This window comes from Spermophilus citellus (genome assembly GCF_964194105.1).
Source record: "Spermophilus citellus genome assembly, chromosome: 1".
NCBI lineage: Eukaryota > Metazoa > Chordata > Mammalia > Rodentia > Sciuridae > Spermophilus > Spermophilus citellus.
The window spans coordinates 181,214,032-181,227,632 of NC_138182.1; the positions used below are offsets into that span (position 1 = coordinate 181,214,032).

The 13,601-nt window shown below is 46.2% G+C and overlaps 1 pseudogene across 1 annotated transcript; it reads left to right on the forward strand.

Moving 5' to 3' along the window:
- The first annotated feature begins 4,551 nt into the window (after nt 1-4,551).
- Nucleotides 4,552-5,136, forward strand: LOC308653790 (eukaryotic translation initiation factor 4E-like; annotated as a pseudogene). Its single transcript has one exon. The product of its transcript is annotated as a eukaryotic translation initiation factor 4E-like (transcript).
- The last annotated feature ends 8,465 nt before the right edge of the window (nt 5,137-13,601 follow it).

Consider the following 13,601-nt stretch of genomic DNA (forward strand, 5'->3'; position numbering starts at 1 on the left):
CAGAGCAGAGATGGGGCTGGGTCGAGGAGAGGGCAGATGTATAGGTGCCTGTGGGTCTGGTACAACCTGACTCTTATTGTGACCTAAATGAAAAATCATTGCAGGGACTTAAGCTTTGGAATGCCATGGGAATGTGTGGAGAACGGTGATTTGAATCATGGTCCTCTGACTGCTTCAAGACTGTGTTGCACCGGGACCTTCCTGTGCAAAACTGCAGGTCAAGATTGTCAAGTTGCTATGGTGATAGCTGGCCTGGGGAGGCTGCCTGTAAAGGCACAGAGCTATATCATTCGGGACCTTCTCCACCATTCCTTGGGATAGAGAATTCTGAGCATAACCAGATAACCCTAATATCACGCCAGTCCTGAGTCCTTCCTATTGCCTGCTTTGCTGAAATTTCCCACAAATAATTGTTTGCTGAAATCTATAAATAAATGTGTTGTACAAGCTCTGAGCCATTCCTTCCATCAGAGGGTGTTGTCTCACCTAACCCCAGCTTTTTCTCTCTTTTTGTGTGTCTGTCATTTCTTTATCCCCCAGAGCCCCTCACCAGTGTTTTCTGAAATAATAGCTGTGACTGAGAGATGAGATTACAGCAGTAATGACTTCATGTTTTGTCATTTAGCTTCCTAAAAATATATTTTGAAAGACAAAATTGAACCTCTCAATTGTAGATGGAAAATCAGCATCACATGTCATAAATATCAGGCAACCACTAAAATGAACTCCAAGAAAACAAGAAAGACAAATATTATTCAATCCAGTTTCATGAATTGGGCTGCCCAGGGCTCTGAGCTTGAGGCCTGTTCTCTCTTTGTTAAAATGAAGGTGAGCAAGTCTCAGAGAGGTGTTAGGGACAGATAGCCCCCTACTGAGACTTTCCCTTTGAAGTAGCCCAGGGGGAGATCCACCAGCTTCCTCCAAGGGATTCCTGGTATTTAGTGTTCACCTGAGGTCTGCAGCCGTCACCCTGAGGGAGGCTCTGGGCCAGGTCTCCCTGAGGTCTATTTTCACCTCCCACCTTCCTCCTGATCCTGGACCTTTCCCCGTGCAGTCCCTGTCTGGGTGCTGGAGCTGAATGAGAGTCACCCTGCCAATGGGAAGCAGATAGTCCGCTGTCATGGCCGGGGCATGCCCCAGCCAAATATCACCTGGTCTACCTGCAGAGACCTCAAAAGGTGAGCAGATCCTGGACCTTTGTCTCCTATGGTACCCCAGCAAGCTAGAAGGACCCAATGGAACTCACTAGTCTGCCCTTTCCTCTTTCACATTGCTCCAAACTAGAGCCACACCCTAGAAGACCATTCCATCACTTCCTTGGAGATGCTCTGCATGACTTAAATTGTCTCTTTCTTACCTTGACACCTGGGCTATCCTCTGCTCAGTACAGTGAAGGGTCTGTGCTCAGAAAGACCTTACCCACCCAGTAGATGTTCTGTTCCTCTGACTAGGGCTCATGGTGGTTCAGAGGCTAGAGGCAGGGTTGAGTTGAGGTTCTGTCTGTGTGACCTTAGTCAAAATGAGGAGTAGATTTTGCCATCTAGGGTTCTAGATCCTAGAAAAAGGTCATTACCTGCTGATCAGTCTAGAGAATCACTGGAGGAACCCACGTAGGACCAGGCAGCTGGTCACAGGAGCTGGACATGCACTTCTCCACTGTGCGTTGCTTTTGGCCTCAGTCTCCACCTCTACAGAAAGGTGAGGCTGCAGGTCGATTCTGGTCTCTTTGAATAGGTGTTCTCGAGAGCTGCCGCCCACACCGCTGGGGAACAGTTCCAACGAGGAAAGCAAGTTGGAAACTAATGTGACATACTGCACCACATGGATCAGCCACTGTCCATGTGCTGTATGCTGCACAACCCGCTGGGCCAGGATGTGCAGGAGATTACCGTGGTGCCGCATTGTAAGTCTCCCCAGCTCACCCCCACCTTGACCCTGCCATACTTGGGGACCCAGCCCATGCCCTCTTAGCGAGCCAAGTCAGCATACCCCTAGGTACACAGGAACTTTGTGAAATCCATCAGAATATGTTTCTCTGCACCATACACAATACATAATGGGCACACGTGTACAAACTCAAGTGTAGAAACCATGGTTTGAGCAGCGCAGTCTGCTTCTACAGAGAGAATGTAAGTTGGATGAACTTGAGCAGGCCTCATCCCAGGACACAGGTGTAAACTTTCTGTGTGTAGATTTGTAAACTTTGTGCTGAAGAATGCCTAATCCCAGATACACAAATAAAGGTACAGTATATGTCTGTAAGCATGTGTTCAAGCATGCATGAAGCTTGTCTCTGTGTGTAAACCCACAGAATATATATTTATAAGCCATGGACATAAGCATGCCCAGCTTCCATGCTCATGTATAAATCCCCATACATGGATACAAATAATACATGTGCAATTCCTGTGCATATGTGTCAAGTGTTATAGTGTGTGTCTGTAAGCATGTCATTGCAGCGTACCATTTTTGAAAAATGTGCAAGCACAATACTTGAACACATATTCTTGCTGTACAGTGCATATATCTTAGAAGGGACACCTACATGCACAAATCTATGCATATGTGCAGTCCTAGCAGTGCACAGATGTGTTTGCATGTCTAGTTGCCCATTTTTGTGTGTGCATGCATTTGTATCAATGCAATTCATTCATTTCCTCATTATCTTATTCGATGAATAGTTACAGGGACCCAAGTTCTCGAGGCCAATGGACCAGCCTTGATGCCTTCCTAGTGCCTATAGTCCAAAGACCAGGGGACAACAGGGAGGGACTAAGCACTTTTCTCCTGGACACCCTGAGGAGAAAGACTGAGGGAGAAGAGGTCAGCTATGGGATTGAGGTAATGTCCTGGGAAAAAGTCCTATAGGTCAAACCTGAAAGATGAATTTAAGTTAACTTGGTAAGGAAGAGTGTTCCAGCCAGAGGAATGACTTGTGGGAGCAGGGTGGGTTATAAGAATGTAAAGGAATTCAAGCTGCCAGGAGCATGCAGTGTGTGAACGCAGGCATTATGATGAGGCACTCCTCAAACACCCAGACCCCGAAATACTGACCATAATGTTTGATATGGGTTATGATCCACGCAAGACCTGGATGTCCCTGGCCAAGAGAAAGTTCAATGCGGCCATGGCTACCTACCTTCTGCTCCAGCACCAGAAAAGCCAGGGGCAGGGCTTCATGTTCCAGGGAAAGCCTGTGCCTCCCTTGGTTAAGCCTCAGCCACGCCCCCTGGATCCTTCCCATTCCCTTGTCCTCCCAATAAGGAACCCTAGTGAGCCTGCCCTTCGCACCTTCTCCTTGCCCTGTGAGCTTCCTCTGCCTGAGGAGGCCAAACGCTTAGGGCAGAAGCATGTCAGGAGGGCCAACAGCCGCCTATTCACTTCCACTTCCCGCCTGCAAGAACCCCCACACCTGGGTTAGCCTCCCAGTCTGACTCTGGGCAACTCCACACCAGCAGAAAGCTCTGGAAGAGGGTAACTAGGGGGATTGCTACCTGTGTCCGACAACTGTGCTGTTGCATACCACGTGTCAGCAATGGGGCGGCTCCAATGTAAGAGCAGAAACCTGCCAGATTCATGAAGTGAGGCTCCAATGAAGCGGAGAGCTGACCACACAATACCAGGGGGCAGCCAGAGGACCCTGTTCTCTGTGGATCCTGACACCTTGAGTGGGCATCAGTCATGTGGACCCTGAACAGCTACAGGAGCAAGGTGTCCTCACTACCTTAGGTGTCTCTGCACGGGTTCCAGCCCAGAGCACTTCTGCATCCACCTGGACATCAGGAGTCTCCTCTGCCCCCACCTGCAGAAGACATCAGAGATGTCTTCCCTTGGACACTCCCCGTGCCTTGCCCCTCTGTCCTTTCTCCCATTCTCCTGAGGTGTTTCTTAATAGTTTTTTTTTTCAGACAAAGTTATATTAAAAAAAATCCTTATGATCTATAAAGGAAAATAGATTTTGATAAATTAGACTTAATTAAAATTTAATGTTTCTATTCTTGGAATGAGGTGATTCAAAGTCAAACCACAGAGCAGCACAAAATATATTTTCATGTATCTTATAAAAGACTTACAGCCAGAATATGTAAATGCCACAGTCTGGCTGGGCACAATTCAGGAGCCACTTACCAAGCAGAAGGAACTTTATTTTTAGACTGCACACACTGCACCTGAGCTCTTCAGGATTTCCTCAGAGCCAGGCTCTTCTGGCAAGCACCTCAACCCGCCCTCTTCCCGCCCTTGAGGCCAATTGGCTGGGTCGCGTGGGGGGAGCCAAAAGAAACAGCCCAATGAGCCTCACTGCAGAGGAGCCAATCAGCTGGAAGTTTGCAGGGGCCCCTTCGGCTGTGGCTCTCAACATGTAAAGAAATTTTAAAATTCAATAAAATAATAATTCAATAAAAATGGGAAAACCTTTTGAATGAAGATGACATACTGATGGCAAATATGTACATCAGTAGATGTTCAACCTCAGAGATTGATCTAAGATGGCGACTGTGGAACCGGAAACCACCCCTACTTCTAATCCCCCACCTACAGAAAAGGAGAAAACAGAATCTAATCAGGAGGTTGCTAACCCAGAACACTATATAAAACATCCTCTGCAGAACAGATGGGCACTCTGGTTTTTTAAAAATGATAAAAGTAAAACTTGGCAAGCAAACCTTTGACTGATAGCTCTAAGTTTGATACTGTTGAAGACTTTTGGGCTCTATACAGCCAGATCCAGTTGTCTAGTAATTTAATGCCTGGCTGTGACTACTCACTTTTTAAGGATGATAATGAGCCTATATGGGAAGATGAGAAAAACAAACGGGGCAGAAGATGGCTCATTACATTGAACAAACAGCAGAGTCAAAGTAACCTCGATCATTTTTGGCACTGCTATGCCTTACAGGAGAATCTTTTGATGACTACAGTGATGATGTATGTGGAGTTGTTGTTAATGTTAGAGCTAAAGGTGAAAAGATAGCAATATGGACTACTGAATGTGAAAACAGAGAGGTTGTAACACATATAGGGAGAGCATACAAGGCAAGGTTAGGCCTTCCTCCAAAGATAGTGATTGGTTATCAGTCCCATGCAGACACAGCTACTAAGAGCAGCTCCACCACTAAAAATAGGTTTGTTGTTTAAGAGGACACCTTCTGAGTATTCTCATAAGAGACTGTGTCAAGCAATCGAGATTTGGGAGCTGAACCAAAGCCTCTTCAAAAGTAGAGTGGACTGCATTTAAATTTGATTCCATCTCAGTGTTACTCAGATATAAGAGAAGTCTCATTCGCCTTTGTCTTGTACTTCTGTGTTCATTTTTAAAAATTTTTATTATAGTGTCCACTATCCCAATCAAAGAATTACAGTCCACATCATCCCCAGAATCCATAAATGTGTTCCTGGCCTACTCTGTATTAGCTTAGTAGAATTACCATTACAAACAAGTTTTACCCATCCACAATATTCAAAAGAACTTGTGTTTCTATACCTTAACAGGAAAAAATTTGAGTTTATGTTCCATTCTATGCAGGGGCATATTTTGCTGATTTGAAAGAGTATGATGCATACAATTTTCTAGCAATTTTCTTTGTTTCTCTTGACAGCATTATCTTTTCGTACTCTTGCTGATGGCTGCTAGATTTTAATTTATTTGTTTCCCTACTTGATAATATTAGTGATTCTGATTTCAGTTTTCCATTTGTTTTGCTTTTGTTTTTTCCTCATGTAACATTGATGAAGGATCCAGGAATATGACACAAAGGTGGAATAAACATTAATTTTGTGCAAAAAAATAGATGTTTAACATCAATATTTATTTAGGAAAATAAAATTAAATCAAAGTGGAATACCACCACATAGTTAGAAAAGAAAAAAAAACTGGCAATTTTAAGTTTTTAGAAATATCAATTTCTAGAACTTTCTCTATATATGGCTAGTGTAGATGCATAATGCAGCTCCCAAAAATCCATTTGTCAGTTTCTCATGAATTTAGAAAACACATATAATCCAGTATCCTAGGTATCCCAGGTTAAATGGAAATTTATATTCACACAAAGCCTCTACATAAATGTTTATAGATGCTTTATTTGTGATCACCTCAATCTGGTAACAATTCAAATGTCTCTTAGCTGTCGAATAAATAAGCAAACCATGGTATGTTCATACTGTGAAATGTTTCTCAGCATGAAATGGAACAAACTTCTGATATAAACAATAACATGGATGAAAATCAAATACTTTATGCTGAAGGAAAGAAATCAGAGTCAAAAGGCTTCATAGTACATGATTCCATTCACATGGCTTCTGGAAAAGAGAAGGCAGACCATTGGATGCCAGGAGCTGGAGATAGAGAGACAGGGATGGACTTCAGAGAATCCCAGGGGAATTGTTTCTTTGCAGTGCTGGTACATTGAACCAGGCCCTTGTGCAGGATAGGCAAGCTCTCTACCACTTAGCTGCAGCCCCAGCACAATGGAGGAACTGTTTTAGTTAGGGAACTGTGGATCTGGATTATGAGACTATATTGTGACTATATATGTTTGTCAAAAGTAGCACAACTGATAGCCAGGTGCAGAGGTGCACACCTGTTATCCCAGAAACTTGGGAGGCTGAGGCAGGAGGATTGCTAATTCAAGGCCAGACTAAGCAACTTAGTGAGGTCTTGTCTCAAAATAAAAAAGAAAAATGCCTAGGATGCAGGTCAGTGGAAAGCAACCTTTGGTTCAATTCCCAGTACAAAAAGAAAGGAAGGAAGGAAGGAAGGGAGGGAGGGAGGGAGGGAGGGAAAGGAAAGGAAAGGAAGAAAGGAAGAAAGAAAGAGAAAAAGAAGTAGAAGAAAGTAGCAGAATTATAGACTCTGAGACTCTGAAGGGTAAATTTTGTAGTATAAAACTTAAAATTTAATAAAATGAATGGAAAAATGTAAAGAGCAAAGAATAACCAAGACAATTCTTGAAGAAAATGAAAAATGGGAAGTATTTCTGCACTAGATATCAGGAAATATTATAAAAACTATATGGTTAAAATAATTCATATTGGTTCACAGAAAAATAGACTGTTGATACAAAATAAAAAACTTAGAAACAGATCTATGTTTATAGGATCTTGATAAATGATAGAAGAAGGTGGGGAAACGTCTGTCTTTCTGATAAGAGGACATGAGATCATTGGTTTACCATGGTACTTTTTCTTTTTTTTTCCTATTTTTTTTTATTGTTGGTTGTTCAAAACATTACATAGTTCTTGATATATCATATTTCACACTTTGATTCAAGTGGGTTATGAACTCCCATTTTTACCCCATATACAGATTGCAGAATCACATCAGTTACACTTCCATTGATTTACATATTGCCATACTCGTGTCTGTTGTATTCTGTTGCCTTTCCTATCCTCTACTATCCTCCCTCCCCTCCCCTCCTCTCCCCTCTTCTTTCTCTACCCCCTCTACTGTAATTCATTTCTCCCCCTTGTATTATTTTTCCCTTTCCCCTCACTTCCTCTTGTATGTAATTTTGTATAACCCTGAGGGTCTCCTTCCATTTCCATGCATTTTCCCTTCTCTCTCCCTTTCCCTCCCACCTCTCATCCCTGTTTAATGTTAATCTTCTTCTCATGCTCTTCGTCCCTACTCTGTTCTTAGTTACTCTCCTTATATCAAAGAAGACATTTGGCATTTGTTTTTTAGGGATTGGCTAGCTTCACTTAGCATAATCTGCTCTAATGCCATCCATTTCCCTCCAAATTCTATGATTTTGTCATTTTTTAATGCAGAGTAATACTCCATTGTGTATAAATGCCACATTTTTTTTATCCATTTGTCTATTGAAGGGCATCTAGGTTGGTTCCACAGTCTTGCTATTGTGAATTGTGCTGCTATGAACATCGATGTAGCAGTGTCCCTGTAGCATGCTCTTTTTAGGTCTTTAGGGAATAGACCGAGAAGGGGAATAGCTGGGTCAAATGGTGGTTCCATTCCCAGCTTTCCAAGAAATCTCCATACTGCTTTCCAAATTGGCTGCACCAATTTGCAGTCCCTCCAACAATGAACAAGTGTACCCTTTTCCCCACATCCTCGCCAGCACTTGTTGTTGTTTGACTTCATAATGGCTGCCAATCTTACTGGAGTGAGATGGTATCTTAGGGTGGTTTTGATTTGCATTTATCTGCTAGCGATGGTGAGCATTTTTTCATGTACTTGTTGATTGATTGTATGTCCTCCTCTGAGAAGTGTCTGTTCAGGTCCTTGGCCCATTTGTTGATTGGGTTATTTGTTATCTTATTGTCTAATTTTTTGAGTTCTTTGTATACTCTGGATATTAGGGCTCTATCTGAAGTGTGAGGAGTAAAGATTTGTTCCCAGGATGTAGGCTCCCTATTTACCTCTCTTATTGTTTCTTTTGCTGAGAAAAAACTTTTTAGTTTGAGTAAGTCCCATTTGTTGATTCTAGTTATTAACTCTTGTGCTATGGGTGTCCTATTGAGGAATTTGGAGCCTGACCCCACAGTATGTAGATTATAGCCAACTTTTTCTTCTATCAGACGCCGTGTCTCTGATTTGATATCAAGCTCCTTGATCCATTTTGAGTTAACTTTTGTGCATGGCGAGAGAAAGGGATTCAGTTTCATTTTGTTACATATGGATTTCCAGTTTTCCCAGCACCATTTGTTGAAGATGCTATCCTTCCTCCATTGCATGATTTTAGCCCCTTTATCAAATATAAGATAGTTGTAGTTTTGTGGATTGGTTTCTGTGTCCTCTATTCTGTACCATTGGTCCACCCGCCTGTTTTGGTACCAGTACCATGCTGTTTTTGTTACTATTGCTCTGCAGTATAGTTTGAAGTCTGGTATCGCTATACCGCCTGATTCACACTTCCTGCTTAGCATTGTTTTTTGCTATTCTGGGTCTTTTATTTTTCCATATGAATTTCATGATTGCTTTCTCTATTTCTACAAGAAATGCCGTTGGGATTTTGATTGGCATTGCATTAAACCTATAGAGAACTTTTGGTAATATCGCCATTTTGATGATGTTAGTTCTGCCTATCCATGAACAGGGTATATTTTTCCATCTTCTAAGATCTTCTTCTATTTCTCTCTTTAGGGTTCTGTAGTTTTCATTGTATAAGTCTTTCACCTCTTTTGTTAGGTTGATTCCCAAGTATTTTTTTTTTTTTGAGGATATTGTGAATGGAGTGGTTGTCCTCATTTCCATTTCAGAGGATTTGTCGCTGATATACAGGAATGCCTTTGATTTATGCATGTTGATTTTATATCCTGCCACTTTGCCGAATTCATTTATTAGCTCTAATAGTTTCTTTGTAGATCCTTTTGGGTCTGCTAGGTATAGAATCATGTCATCTGCAAATAGTGATTATTTAAGTTCTTCTTTTCCTATTTTTATGCCTTTAATTTCTTTCGTCTGTCTAATTGCTCTGGCCAGTGTTTTGAGAACTATGTTGAACAGAAGTGGTGAGAGAGGGCATCCCTGTCTTGTTCCAGATTTTAGAGGGAATGCCTTCAATTTTACCGTGGTACTTTTTAAAGCATGATTTATTTCTGCCTAACCACACATAGAGAGATCAACTCAAATCCCTTACCAAATGCTGTCTAGAATATAGAACAACCAGAAATCATGAACACTACTGCTGAGGATATAAATTGATACAAGTGTTTGGGGAAAGAGTTTAGCATTATTCACCTAAAGTGAAAATGTGAATATCCCAACCAGTTCCAGTCCCTGGCAGGGACACATGCAGCAGAAATGTGTGTCCACATGCACCAAGACACCTGGCAGCATTTGTCGTTGTAGCCCCAAACTAGAAATGACCTGAATTTTCATTCATCATGGATCAGTAAAAAGTGCTGTTTTCTATTACAGTGCGTCCTAAAACAAGTAAAATATCAAATGACTGCTTTGGTTACATGGTAGCAAACCTGTCCCATTCTCTGGGTTATCCTTTCCCTCTTTATGGTGTCTGAAGAAAATTGCATTCATGGCCCCAATTTTTCAGTGTCTCCAGCACTCGAGCTCTAGACCATGTGACTTGACTGTCCCCCTTAGAATAAAAGGTGGAGTCAATCTCTATGCCTCTTGAATCTGGGCTTGGCCTGTAACTCTCTGCTGAGGGAGGCTGAGGGTTTATTGTTTGCCATGCACTTTCATAACCACTTTCTCCTCTCTGTCTGGGTCACAGGGACTCGTGGAGGTGCACAGTGTCTCCAAGGAAGAGATAAGGAAAAGAAGGTCAGGGAAGGTGAGTGACTTATCTGGGGTCACACAGCTACTTAGGGGAACACTAAGAGCCACAAGCAGATGGTCAGGGCCTCAGGCCCAGGTAAGGGGTCTCCACTCCCTAGGGCTCAGGAGATCTGGCCAACAGCACGTCCTGCACCCCTCACGGATCCTGACGTCCCCCTCGTGCCTCCTGTTGCTAGAAAGCTGTGGGCACATGTTTCCCCATCAGGGGCAGGACCCGCCTCTCATGGCACTGCCTGTCCTCCTGCTGCCACAGGGTGGACCTCCAGGAGCCCTGCTCCCTGTCCCCATCAGGCTGCAGCAGGTGGAGGCAGCCCCTGTGGGCCCTGGAGGCACCATGCTTCAGGCCACACTCAGGTCCCTTAGCCATCCTCCTGGACAGGGTCTCCATGCACATCTGGTCCCCCTCCCCCTCATCACACCTGCAGCCATGTTTAGGCTCGTCCAGGCAGCAGAGCGTCTTGTAGTCTGGCACATTTGGGTGAGTACCCCTAAGGGGTGGGGGACACAGGGAGGTGAGTCTGCGAGGGCTCCAGAGCAGTGGCTTTGGAGCTGGCCTTGAAGAAGCAGGAGGGCAGCAGGGGGGAGAAAGCAGGGCTCCCTGTGGCCAGTGAGAAGGAATGGACAGGAGAAGGGAGCAGGAGGGGACGAGGTTGTGCAAAGGTCCCTGATGAGCTGGGTGCTCAGGCTTCATGTTGGCCACAGGATCTCAGGGACCCGAGGACTGTAAAGGGTGTGTCTCCAAGAACAATCCAGGGACCCCAGCTGCAAAGTGGCAGGAGGGCCTGATACAGGCAGATTCCGGGACTCCAGGCCTGCCGAGTTAGGAGGGGCAGCTGCACAGTCTCCAGCTTCCTTGGGGACTCTTCCTTGCTCACCACTGAGGCCACTGCCCCTGAAAGCCCCTGGGTGGCTTTGAGAAACTGTGAGGCCCCCTAACTCGTGTGCAGTGGGAGTCTGCTCTTGGCCCAGGTTGCCAGCTGTGATGCAGCTCCCACCAGGTCCCTGACCCCAGAGCGGGGAGACTCTGTCTGGTGGAGTGTGTCTGAGAGAAGCAGTGGATGGCCAGGGGAGTGGAGGCCACCTCTGCAGGACCTGTGTCTTCCCCGAGATGAGCGGAAGCTGCTCATGCCAGTTAACTCCTATGGCTCCCAGACTCTCCCTCCAGGAAGCCTCCCTGTCCCTGCCAGCTGGGCAGGCGCCTTCCCTTGCCCCCCAGGCCTCCTGCACTCCCCTCCTGTCCAGCACTTTGCCAGTGTGGAGGCCCTGAAGGCTTATCAGGCCCTCACTCTGGGTCAGGCAGTGTGACACGTGCTCTTTGGAGTCCTCTCATCGACCTCAACTCTAGAGGTGGGTCCAGGTAATACCATGGTTTTGTTGAAGAAGAAACTGAGGTTCTGAGAAGTTCAGTCATTTCCCAGGTCACATCACACAGCCAGAAAGGATTGGTTTCCTCCTGTGCTTGTTGAGTAGCTGACCACCCTGACCCACCAAATTTAGAAGTATTGAATGAGTCAATGAATGAATGCTGTATCCCAAAGCCCTTGAGCAGGAAGCACGAAGCGGCTCTGCCTTTCTTGGAAAAGGGCATTTGGAGATGTCATATGAAACAAGGCTCAAAGAGGATGTTAGGTCACTTGCCCAAGGCCCCAGAGCCAGTGGGGGCAGAGCTGAGGTTGGGAGCAGGCAGCCTGACTGCAAAACCTGTGATAGTCACCCCCGTGCCACCTGAGGTGGCCTTGGGTCTTCCCAGTGGTTGTATGCTGACTGACAGTGGATTGGGGTGGAAGAGCCCTGGGACTCACGGGGGAGAGCCCTGGCTGAGAGAGCCACGTGCTGCTGCCAGGAGGATGACATGACAACAGGGACCACAGGTTGACATCAGTCCTTCCTGTGGCAGAGGCACTTTGAGAGGGTTCGCATGGCAGCCCACGGATGAGGAAAGCCTGACGCAAGTGTGTGGGCGATCTCAGGCTTCTGCACACAGGGACAGCAGAGCCCTCCCTCCCTGTCTGACTCCTGGTTCCTGGCTCCTCCAGACACAGGGTGGTGGACTTCTGAGCCCCTACCCCATGCTGATGACCTGGGACCCTCCTGACTTGGACTTCCCCACCAGAGAGTGGAGGGGGCCCAAGCCAGAAGCCTGGCACCCAGCATCCTGGCAGTTTGGCAGCTCCCTGCCAGGGCCTGCAAGACCCTCCTGGTCTTCTTCATGCCTCTTCCCCATGGCCATGTCAGCAGGTGGGAGGTCAGTGACTGCCAGGTGCATGTGTCCATGCATCCACTGGGGGATGAGTGGAGAGAGGGCAGAAGGAGTCCTCCACACTCTGAAACCAATTCATCTCGTAATACTTCATACCTGGGGCCTTGATCTGGGCCCAGGAAGGCCCAGGTGCAGGGCTCTCCCTGGTGCAGGGCCTGGTGATGTCCCAAGCATGACTGGAATGGCATGAGGACAGCCTGGGCACCTCTGCCTCAGAGGTGATGCCTGTGTTTCTGGTGGAACCAGGAGAGGAGCCCTCGGGGGAGTTGCAGAAGCTCCTGGCACTGCAGAGGCAGTAAAGGAAGGTTCTATATGAGCAGAGAAGGAGTCGGGAGGCACCAGGAGGACGGAATGTTTCAGCAAGGAGAAATGGCATGGCGAAGCCTGGCAGCAAGAGAGTCCACAGTGCCCCAGAGGCTCAGGGTGCTGAGCAGACATGAAGGCCCCCAAGAGCACAAACGATATCAGAGGTTGGAGGAACTGTGGCCCACACAGAGAGGATGAGTCTTGGAGGGCAGATGTGGTGAGGCTGCAGGAGAGGCTGGACCCAGGTGAGGGAGGGTCCTGAAGACCATCGGAGGACCTTGTTAGACCATGGGAGCCACCAAAGGTGACTGAGCAAGGGACAGCCAAGATCATCATTATGCTTTAGGCAGATCACTACTAACAAAGAGAAGCTCAAATGTGGACATTTCCATCTTATTTCTTCAGAGAGGAAACAGGACTCTGAGAATCTGGGATTTTCCCGAAATTTTGCTACTTCCCCACATTCGTGATGTTTCTAGTTCCTTGCAGTGATCAGCCACAAACCCTAAAGCCAGAAAGAAACCATGGAGTGGCAAAGTCTAGTTGGGGCAACCAGCAAGGGGCAGCCTGCTGGGAGGCTTCTCAGGAGTGGGCGGAACCCTGAGGTGGGGGTGTAGGGAGCTGCTGTGGGTGCAGCAGGGACACCATGGTGCGGGGCTCCTTCAGTGATATCCCTGAGGCCCTGCCCTGCCCGGGGTCTCCTCCCCTGGCTCTGAGGCACATGTTGCTCTGAGCTGTGGACACTCCCCGAGGCCCAGAGGAGGCCCAGGTCTGCAG